Below are 12,500 nucleotides of genomic sequence, written 5' to 3'. Positions count from 1 at the left end.
ATGAAGAAGCTATAAGCGAAACCGGTCAGGAATAAACTCGGAACGAGACCCGTGACTCTCTTTTTCTACCTTTTTCATACATATATACATACATACATATACATACATACATATATATGCATACATATATTTAGAAATTGTTTTAGACTAATGAGAGAGTGATAGGCGGGGAAGGGTAAACGAAGATGGGCTTTTAGAGTACGTCATAACGTTTGGGTCACTGTGAAGGTCACAGTGACCGAAACGTTAGGACGTATTCTAAAAGCCCATCTTCGTTTACCCTTCCCCACCTATCACTCTCTTATGTATATATATATATATATATATATATATATGTATATATATATATATATATATATATATATATATATATATATATATGTCTTGTTAAAGACCAATGCTAAATCAGTTTCAACTATCTTTTTAGTTGTTTTTCCCATTCTTCTTATATGTTTCTTTTAGTCCAGGGGTAGATTAAACACAAGTCTACCAAGATCCATGGTATATTGACACTAATTATATAAAGCTTGCGATTGTATTTATATAATTAGTGTCAATATACCATGGATCTCGCTAGACTTGTGTTTAATCTACCTCTGGACTATAAGAAACATATAAAAAGAATGGAAAAAAACATCTACGAAAATAGTTGAAACTGATTTAGCATTGGTCTTTAACAAGACATGTTTACAAGAAAATTTACTGCCAAAATATACTAATATTTATATATATATATGTATTTACCTAGTTGTATTTTACGGGAAGGGGAGCTATGCTCGTGAGGTCCCGTCTTCATATCTCATTTTATCTAAACTATTTTTAAATTCATGTATTGTTTTTGCACACACCACTTTCTCATCTAACTTGTTCCAACTGTCTATTGCTCTGTGAGGAAAGCTGTTCTTTTTCAAATCTCTTCTATAGTTGTCTTTTTTTATTTTCTTTCCGTGTCCTCTTGTATTTCTGTCATCCCATTTTATCAGATTCTCTCTATCAGTAATTTCTATGCCTTTCATGATTCTGTAAATAGCTATCAAATCTCCTCTCTCTCTTCTTTTCTCTAGTGTCTGTAGTTTAAGTTTTTGTAGTCTCTCTTCATATGATAGTTTTGAGAGTGTTGGTGCCAGTTTAGTAATTGCTCTTTGTATTCTTTCAAGTTTTTTTATACATTTTTTTGTACTTGGTGACCATATCGTTGCTGCATATTCCAATCTTGGTCTTATCAGGGTGACTAGGATTTTCCTCACCATTTCTTCATCCAGGTATGTAAATGCCACTTTGATTGTTCTTATTAAATTATAAGTTTCTCCAAAAATCTTATTTATATGTTTCTCAGGTGACATATTATTCATAACAATGACTCCCAGGTCCCTCTCATTTTCTACTCTTTTTATTCCTTCTTCTCCCAAATTATATGATCCTGTTATTCTGTTTTTGCTTTTTCCAAATTCCATTATACTACACTTTTTTGTATTGAACTCCATCTCCCACTTCCTACTCCATTCTTGTACTTTATTTAGATCTCTCTGTAGTGATTCACAATCTTCTTCAGTTTTCACTCTTTTCAGTAATTTTGCATCATCTGCAAAGAAGCTCATATAGCTTTCAATTCCTTCATCCATATCATTAATATATATAGCAAACATTATTGGGGCCAGAACTGTTCCCTGCGGGACACCGCTTATTACTTCATTCCATTTTGAGTGCTGATCTCTTATCACTACTCGCATTTTTCTTTCTTGCAAAAAGTCTTCCATCCAATTTAGCAATTTACCTTGTATTCCTCCTTCATATTCTAATTTCTTAAGCAACTTCTTATGTGGTACTTTGTCAAAAGCTTTTTTTAGGTCTAGAAATGCACAATCAGCCCATCCATCTCTTTCTTGTATTATATCTATTAGCCTTGAATAGAAACATATTAAATTGGTGACGCATGATCGTCCTTGTCTGAATCCAATTTGCCTTGGATTTAGTACGTTGTTTTTTTCCAAGTATTTTACCCATCTACTTTTGATAATTCTTTCACATATTTTTGCTATTGTACTTGTTAGAGAGACTGGTCTATAGTTGGTAGGTTCTTCTTTATTTCCTCCTTTATATATAGGTACTATATTTGCTTTTTTCCAATCTTCTGGAACTTTTCCTTCTTTTAAGGAACTGCTTATTATGCTATGTATTTTGTCTGCCAGTTCATTCCTACATTCTTTCAGAATCCAGTTTGCTATTTCATCTGGCCCATGCGATTTTCTGACATCAAAATTACCCAAGTGTGTCAATATTTCATTCTTCGTTACTTCTATTTCTTCCATAGGGGGGACTTTTTCCTTCCACTCAAACTCTTCAGGTTGTATATTTTCCCTTGTAAACACTGATTTAAAATGTTTGTTCATAATTTCTGCCATTTCCATTTCCTCAGTGTATTCAACTCCCCCTTGTCTTAATTTCTCCAAGTCTTGTTTGTTTTTCAGTTTATTGTTTACAAATCTGTAGAATAGTTTTGGTTGATCTTTACACTTTTCTATAACATCTTTTTCATATTTTCTTTTTTCCTCTCTGCACTTTTGTACATATTCATTTCTATAACCAGTATATATTTTCCATTTTTCAGGTCTTCTGTCTTTTTTCCATCCGGTCCAGGCTTTGTCTCTTTTGTCTTTTAACTCCCTACAACTTTTGTTGTACCAGCATTTTACATATTCTTTTTCTTGTTTTTGTCTTGGGACATACTTTTCCACTCCTTCTTTGTAAATTTTTGTCAAAATATTCCATTTCTCTTCCACTGATGTTTCTTCTTTGTATATTTCTTCCCAGTTTTCTTGTTGGAAGAATTCTCTTATTTTATCAAAGTTTGTTTTTTTCATACATCATTCTTCCTTTTCTATATTGTTCATTTCTTTTCATATATTTTTCTTCATTAAGTTCCAGTTCAATCAATATGTGGTCACTTTTACCTATTGGTGTTTTATATTCAATCTTGTCCACTATTCTAGGTTCAGATGTAATTATTAAGTCTAGCCTCGATGGTTCTTCTTCATTTCTATACCTAGTGTTCTCTTGTATCCATTGTGTCATTGAATGGTCAGTAATCATCTCAAGTAGAGCATTTCCCCATGAGTCATCACCACTCTTTACTGTCATTTCTTCCCAGCAGATTTCTTTGCAATTAAAGTCGCCCATCATAACTATTCTTCCTCCGTCTTCCATTATTTTAGTTAATGCTATCTTTGTGTCCTCTAACATACTTTTATGTTCATTCTCCTCCCATGAGGCTGTTTTCGGAGGCACATAGTTGATCACAAATTTTCTGCTCTTCTTATCTCGGTCTTCCACTTCTATCATAATCATCTCTACTGTATTCTTTCCATATATGACACCTTTCACGTTTATATCCTTCTTTGTCAGGAACATAACTCCACCCCCTTGTTTTTTCTCTCTGTTTCTAATCCAATAATTGTATGTATCATGTCCTACACTGTTGGGTGGTAGTGGGCCTTTTAATTTTGTTTCTACAATTCCCATTATGTCCGGTTCTTTTTCTTTCAAATAATCATTCAGTTCATTCAATCCTGTTATCAATCCATCTATATTTGTGTAAGACACTCTTAGTTTTCTGCCACTTCCATTGTGTTCTCTGTTTCCCTTATGTTTTTCTTTAGTATGTCGAACTGCTTTATTTTCATGTTCACTACTCTCCAATAGAATCTCTCTTTCTCTGACTCCGTTCTTTCCTCGTTTTTTTGCCTTAGCTTCAATTCTTTTCTGCTTTTCTGCCTCTCTTTCCTCCTTATTCATTTCTCTTTTTATCCATACCTTTTTATATTGATCATTTGTTGCTAGTTTCCCTGTCTTGGATAGAATTTTCTCTGCCGTTGTTTGTGACCTGAATTTAATCTTAATTGGTCTGGTCTTATCTGTACTATATTTTCCGAGTCTGAATTTTTCCTCAATTTCCTTTATAATTTCTGGTTCATCTTCCTGGACTAATTTTAATAAACTGTTTACCCTTTCATTTTCCTCCTTGATTCTTGCGGTTCTATCTGGGTTATGTTTCTCTTCCATTCCTAATATAATTATACATTTCTTTTTGTCAGCTAATTCTCTTACTATATTCTCCTTCTGTCTCATCACTTTAATAACTGAGTCTTCATTATGTTCTTTCAATTGCTGTTTGACTATGTCAGTGAATGAAACCTTATTCCCTTCTTGAGTTATTCTCCAATTTTTAGCTTCTGTAGCTATTTTCTCACTGTTTTCATTACTATTCTTCTTCAATTTCTCATTCTCCTCCTTTACATTTCCTAACTGTCTTTTTAGGTCCTCTACTTCTTCAGTTAAGTTTCTGTTAGCCTTCTCTAGTTGTTCCAATCTTTCAATTCTTTGTAGAATGGAGCCTACATTACCTAACTTACGTTCCAAGTCCTCGATCACCTTATCAACTCTCTCCTCTAGTCTTATCAGTCTGGGGGGGGTTGTGTCCCCCCCCCCCTCTTTAAATCCCTGGAACATATTCTCGTCACTTTCTACTGTATTTCTCCTTTCTATACTTCTAATCTTTACATTTTTATTTGCCATTTCGTCATCCGGTGGTCGTTTCATGTTGATCTTCCGCCCGTCTGCCTGGGCCAAGTCCTCCACATCCTCATTATCTTCCATTTCCCCAGTAATCCCTCCCCCTCTCCTCTTTCCTTACTTTCCCACTACCTCACGAGCAATTCCCCCCCCCCCTGCAAATACAAAAAGGCACTTCTCTTTGCGTTGGTATCCTCAATCTGCACTTTTCTTCAGAGCGTTCGTCAAGCCGTCCGTTCGTTGAAAGTGTGTGTGTGTGTGTGTGTGTGTGTGTGTGTGTGTGTGTGTGTGTGTGTGTGTGTGTGTGTGTGTGTGTGTGTGTGCGTGTGTGTGTTTATGTGTGTGTGTGTGTGTGTGTATGTGTATGTGTGTAGCAGTGTGCGTTTACACACACACACACACACACACACACACATATATATATATATATATATATATATATGTATATATATATATATATATATATATATATATACATATATATATGCAGACAGACCACTGGGATAATGAAAGATGAGACCGAGCGCTTTCGTCTATTCAGACATTTTCAAGGTCTGAATAGACGAAAGCGCTCGGTCTCATCTCTTTCATTTTCCCAGTGGTTTGTCTGCATACTAGTATCACGCGTTCAAGTGATTTCTTCTGCATATATATATATATATATAATATATATATATATATATATATATATATATATGTGTGTGTGTGTGTGTGTGTGTGTGTGTGTGTGTGTGTGTGTGTGTGTGTGTATGCATATATATATACATATATATGTATATTATATATATATATACATATATATAAATACATATATATATGCATACACACACACACACACATATACATATATATATATTGGAAGATCTAGTCTCAATTTCATCTAATCCCGGGCTCGCCTAATACGGGAATATATATATATATATATATATATATATATATATATATAAATATATATGTCATATATATATATATATGTATATATACATATATATGCTTGTAACCACGAGGAAAATAAAGATCGGAATACTGAACGTTTTCGTCTATTAAGATATTTTCAAAGTACATAGTGTCACAACAAAGAATAACTTAAATATAATAATATAGAAAACAGGAGAGGTCACACAGGATTTAATAAGAAACTCAAAATTTATTTGAAAGGGCATGATCAACTTATCAAACAATTAACTGTTTTTTCTCCTTCCATGCCTTATTTGTACGGCTTAGTTAAAACCCATAAGCCTGATAATCCAATGAGACCCATTATCAGTTCTACTGGTTGTGTTTCATATAAATTATCCAAATGGCTTGTTTCTGTCTTGAGCCCACTCGTGGGGACCATTTCCACTTCCCACATTAGGAACTATGTAGATTTAATTAGTAAATTGAACGATCTTAATATGTCTGTTGATTTTAAGTTAGTTAGCTTTAATATTAATTCGTTATTTACCTGTGTTCCCGTTTTTGACCTTCTTTCCTTCCTAGAAGAAGAACTTTTACTTCATTCTTTGCCTCTTCCAGTCGATGTCATTATTAATCTCATTAAACTCTGTGTGGTTGATTCCAAATTCGTTTTTGATGGAAAGTTCTATGTACAAAGATTTGGGATGGCTATGGGGAATCCCTTGTCTCCTCTGTTGAGTAATTTGTACATGGAATTTTTTTGAAAGGGAGTTGTTGTCTCGTATTCTTCCACGTAATTTTATTTGGTACAGGTATGTCGATGACATACTATGCATTTGGCCACTTGCTCACAACTTGGATAATTTTTTAGTTAGTTTAAACAATTTAGTACCTTCTATAAAATTTGAAATTGAGATAGAACAAGAGAACAAATTACCCTTTCTAGATGTTACTATTCACAGAAAAGAAAGGTACTTCAGGTTTGATGTTTTTCCTAAACCAACTAACGTTCTTTCATATGTTCACTATTATTCTGCTCACCACCTTAACACAAAAATATCAGTTTTTTACCTCCATGTTTCTTAGAGCTTTTAGAGTTTGTAGTCCTGAATTTTTAGATGAAGAAATAAAAAAGATTTATGAAATAGCATCAAACTTGAGATACCCAAATCATGTGATAGTTAGATCACAACATAAGGCCAAGAAGTCCTATGTTGATTCTTCCCCAAAAGATCCTTTTAATAAAAAGAATCTTTTGGTTCTTCCCTTTCATCCTAATTTGGTAAAACTCCCTCGTTTCCTTAAGATGTTTAATGTTAATGTTGTGTTTAAGAACCATACTATCAAAGAACTTCTTATCAAGAATTCACCGGATACTTAGGCTGGGTGAGTCTACTCTATCCCGTGCAAGAATTGTAATTCGTGTTACATTGGCCAGACTGGCAAAGAATTAAAACTTAGATTGAACCAGCATAAGTATAGTGTCCGTACTGGCCAATCTTCAAGTGGGATTTTTGCTCACATTAGAGACTACAATCACTGTATTGATTGGGACAATTCCCAAGAAATTGTTTCAAGTAATTCTTATTTGATAAGAAATATAATTGAATCGTGTATCATTAAAAAAACTTTTAATGAAAATCTTAATTTAAGCACTGGTCTTTTTAAATTAGATAATTTTGTGATTAACCAAATTGTAGGAAAATGTCCCAAAGCTCCGCCTTAGCCATCTTGTGTGACCTTTTTTCACCTGTGTCATCTGTCATCCATTTTTATTATTTTTTTTCTTGTTATTGTTATTTTCCATTATATATATATATGTATGTATGCATATGTATATAATTTGTTTCTTTGTAAGTCAATCTTTATGTTGAATCACATGTGTCAATTGTCACCCTTCTTATCTCTTGTTATTATCTTTTATGTTGAATGTTCTTTTTTTCACCTTGTCATTTGTCATCCTTATGGTTTATGTTTTTTGACATTTTTTCAACTTTTTAAATTGTAACCCATTTTATTTATTGTTTTTATATTTTAGTTTCTTTGTAAGATATTCCTTTTGTATTTACGTTGTGTGACCTCTCCTGTTTTCTATATTATTATATTTAAGTTATTCTTTGTTGTGACACTATGTACTTTGAAAATGTCTTAATAGACGAAAACGTTCAGTATTCCGATCTTTATTTTCCTCGTGGTTACAAGCATAAATCTTTATTCACGTGTTTTATGTGATTACTGTTGAATATATATATATATATATATATATATATATATATATATATATATATATATACATCATCAAACTCCTCATATTCATTCAAGTAGCATTTAAGAACTCCATTTTAGTTAGAATCATTTTAATCAAAAACTCTCCTGATAAGGATAAAAGATGGATATATTGTATTCCATGTAAAAATTGTGACAATTGCTATATAGGTCAGACTAGAAAAGAATTAAAAGTAAGGTTAAAGCAACATCAGTATAGCGTCAGGAGTGGTCAAATGTCCAACGCATTATTTGTTCAATTAAGGATTTTAATCCTTGCATTTATTGGAAGGGTGCTAGAGAAATTGTTAGAAATAAATCATATTTGAGTAGAAATGTAATAGAATCCAGTCTGATTAAATATACATTTGTCAACAATTTAAATGTAAGTCAAGGAATGTGCAAACTAAATAATTTTATTGTTAAAAAAATGGTGGCCCAAACGTCCGCAGCCGTGAACGGCATGGGTTAACCACGAGAGACTCCCTCACGACCTTTATCTCTTCCCTTCTATTGTCTCCCACTTTGTATAAATACTCATGTTTGTTTCACCATTGTTGGTACTCTGAGGATGTCTGAATAGACGAAAGCGCTCGGTCAGTATATTTATCATTTTCCTGTGGTGTTTTTTGCATATTTAGAATTACTGTGTGTGATTTCTCGTACTATATATATATATATATATATATATATGTGTGTGTGTGTGTGTGTGTGCGTGTGTGTGTGTGTGGTGTGTATGTGTGTATGTGTGTGTGTGTGTGTGTGTGTGTGTGTGTGTGTGTGTGTGTGTGTGTGTGTGTGTGTGTGTGTGTGTGTGTGTGTGTGTGTGTGTGTGTGAGTGTGTGTGTGTGTGTGTGTGTGTGTGTATATATATATATATATATATATATATATATATATATAATGTATATCTTTATATAGGAGTATATATACAGTATACAGATATGTAACAGACAAATAAACACGCGCACACATACACACACGCACTCACACACAAAGCCAACTTTGACCGATGGAAGCACAGAGAACCAACCCAGCAAATCTGGGAACCCATTGAAAACCAATTGGATATAATAAGTGTGTGGGGTCCAAATATAGAACGATATAGCAAATATAGTAAAAGAGTTCACAACACCCACACCCACGCCCACACCCACCAATTGGAACCGGGGAAGGCTTCCAGCAACTGATACCGAAGAAGCGGGTCTTGGCCGCTGTCAGGTCAGAGGGTCTATCTTATCATAATTTATGTGTGGGTTGATGGATATTGTCATTAACTTAATAACATGTCCAATGTGATAAAAAAAGTTTCATAATGATATAGGTTACATGTGCGCAGTTACACCCACGACCTACAATCTTATTTCTTGTGTTACAATCAAGTCAATATGACATATATATTGACACATTGTATTGACACATACATATGCTAGAACGGAAGGTGACCATGCTAAGATGGTGAGGAACCTATGCCGCGTACCTGCGGCCGAAGTCGTCACCTTTGCCCTGTGTGTTTCTTGGTCTGTTGAGAAAGGTAACAGCTACTGCTGGGAATAGGAGAGGAGTGCGGGATTCGAACCCACAACTAAGCGAATGCGAGACCAGTACGCTTCCGATTAAGCCACCAGTTCACACGAGAAACGCTAAAACAGTGGTTAATATTTATCTTACCAATTAAGGAAACTAAAGATGGCTGTGGACGTAATATTGATACCTGAAGATATTTAACACAGGTGTAACATTGAAAATGTCATCATAGTATTTATCATGATATTTGGAACGTCGATTCTACCTTTCTCATTTGAGAAAAATCTTGCATGTCATGATTTCATTTCGTGTTCATCCGCTTCAAAATGAAAGTGAGGACAAATGTTATCGTTATCCTCGTTGACGTCAGATCTTTGATAAGTTTTCAATAAGCATTCTAACTTCAGAAGGTACTTAGACAGTCGAACCCCTTTTGTCCCATTCAGCATGTCACAATGATATTGTAGTTTCTCTAGTATAATCACTCGTTTTCCTGGTATCAAGGGAATGGATTCATATTAGGCTTATGTTCCGTACTATATACAGATTCGTTTTTAGAATATTAGGAGCCAAAGTTAAGAATAGACGTAATATTGTATTTGCTTAAAGATGAGCATGGATACAACGAGTTAGGTCTGTGTGTGTGTGTGTGTGTGTGTGTGTGTGTGTGTGTGTGTGTGTGTGTGTGTGTGTGTGTGTGTGTGTGTGTGTGTGTGTGTGTGTGTGTGTGTGTGTGTGTGTGTGTGTGTGTGTGTGTGTGTGTGTGTGTGTGTGTGTGTGTGTGTTTGTGTGTGTGTGTGTGTGTGTGTGTGTGTGTGTGTGTGTGTGTGTGTGTGTGTTTGTGTGTGTGTGACTGAGTGTTTGTGTGTGTGTGTGTGTGTGTGTGTGTGTGTGTGTGTGTGTGTGTGTGTGTGTGTGTGTGTGTGTGATTTGCCAAGGTCTTGGATCATATATTAGACTCGTGTGTGTGTGTGTGTGTGTGTGTGTGTGTGTGTGTGTGTGTGTGTGCGTGTGTGAGTGCGTGAGAGAGTGTGTATGTGAGTGTGTGTGTGCATTTGTTTGCTTCTATCATAATGACAGCAAAGGAAGCAAACTGCATAATCCATAGAATAAAGCTAATGACATAACATTACCAATGTTTCCACGCTTTGTTTTTCTTTTTTGTGATCTTAGATTTCAAATTCTAAATAGAAATTAAACGAGAAGGAAGAATTGAGTAGTCTTTCAAAGTTGTATGGAATCTTATGTTGTTAACTAGAATTTAATTAAAATTAGTAACTCAGTGATTATCTAAGTTATTCCTTATTCTAGGTAGCCTCTAGTATTTGCCCCACAATCTCTAAGGCGGTATCTCTAAGACCCTAAGCTGAACTAGATATTTTTAATATAACCAGAAGGACATTCTCATACGAACAGAATGAAAAATGAATAAAAATCTTTTACTAGAATTACTTTCAAAAGAGAGAGAGAGAGAGAGAGAGAGAGAGAGAGAGAGAGAGAGAGAGAGAGAGAGAGAGAATACGAATCCGCTTGGTGTCCAGACAAAGGACATGACGCGAAAACTAAACAAAATGAAAATGAAATTGAGCTATAGAAGATGGGAGATGACACAGGGAACTCTTTGAGAATCCACTACATTAAAGAATAAATGTATATATTCTATATGAAACCATCCCTAGACTGAATGCTGTAATCTGTTTATTTCCAAATGAGAAGAGCTCTATAGCGTTGCCAGATGCATGAAGTGAGTAAAAAGGGAGGGAGAAATACATTATGTAAGAGGAGTGTGATGACTGATTTTCTAGAAAATGTTTTATCTCTAGATATGCAAATTACTTTATATTTGACAATTTTATTACCTTTAGAGGTTTTTTTTTTTTTAAAGAGAGATGGGAGTGCGTTCTTGTGATGAAGCTGATTCATCATTAGTTTTTTTCTTTTTTCTTTTTTAATGACACGCTTCCCACGGTGAATATTTAAAAGAAAAATAGTCAGACGATTTTATTCAGCATAGGGCAAGCCCTCCAGTCGGAAAACATAATATATTTCTAATTTAGAAACGGTGAGTGTCAATGTGAATATTGTAATGCATCAATGTATGCCTATGCCAGTGTCATTATCATTGTGAGTGTGAGTGTGTGTGTATGTGTGTGTGTGTGTGTGTGTGTGTGTGTGTGTGTGTGTGTGTGTGTGTGTGTGTGTACGCGCGCGCACCATCACGTCCTTGTACGTGCACGTGCACACACTGTCTCCGCGCGTGTGTGTGTTCGTGGGGGGTTCGTGCGTGTGTTTACGACACCTAAGTTGTGTCGGATACATCAAAAGCAACAAAAGGCAGACTGTCGTGAGTGATCAGCTTTAACGAACGTCTGGTCACTTCGGCAACAGAACACACATACTTACTTAACCAGAGTAAGCAAGAGTGCGTGCAATCGCGCCCTAAATATATTCAACAAGCTGCTGGAGAGCCCGAAGCGAGTGTGGCGTCCCCACTTAATCACTTCGCTTCGATAACCAACTCGATTGATATTTGTTCTCACTAACTTAAGTTTATTTATTTACCAGAGGATCTCGTGTCAAGTGAGTATTGCATTATCTTATCACCAATGTAGTCTAAAACAATAGTTTCTCGACGCTTTCTTGTGTGCAACGCTTCTTGTTATATAAGAAATAATAAAAAAAAATTCGTGACGAATAAGGAAACTGTCTTTTGTTTACTCATTTTACCAAGAAATCCTTATCAGACATTGTTTTTATTACAAGCAATCTTAAAACCTCTTGTAAGACATACAATCAAGATGTTGCTACACAAATACAGTACATGCTAGCAAGGTGTCTTAAGACATAGCTTCCCAAATGTATGGAATATTATGATGCATGTATTCCCTCAGGAGCAAATCGGACCTTTAATCCAACAAAGAAAACAAAGACTCATGACGTCACATAGCCTAACTCGCCCTTCTCCTCCCTCCAGTCCTTGTGATCAATCTTATCTTGATCTCGATCAGAGAACCGGATCTTTCCACCATTTCCACGTGATAATACAGTCCATGGCTTCTGGTTGCATTAGACTCTGAATAATACAGGGCTCCTATAATGTTGTTCCATTGGATGAGGATAAGAAATGTTCAGATATGCATGCCAGTTTTGTTTTATTTTTGTGAACACGAAAGGCAGATTATTTGTGTATTCTTAGAGACTAATTGGTTGCTGTGTTTACAAATGAAACTATTAACAAA

This window comes from Oratosquilla oratoria, chromosome 18 (assembly GCF_046742065.1).
Source record: "Oratosquilla oratoria isolate Oo_2021 chromosome 18, ASM4674206v1, whole genome shotgun sequence".
NCBI classification, from domain to species: Eukaryota; Metazoa; Arthropoda; class Malacostraca; order Stomatopoda; family Squillidae; genus Oratosquilla; species Oratosquilla oratoria.
This window is presented reverse-complemented; position numbering follows the sequence as displayed.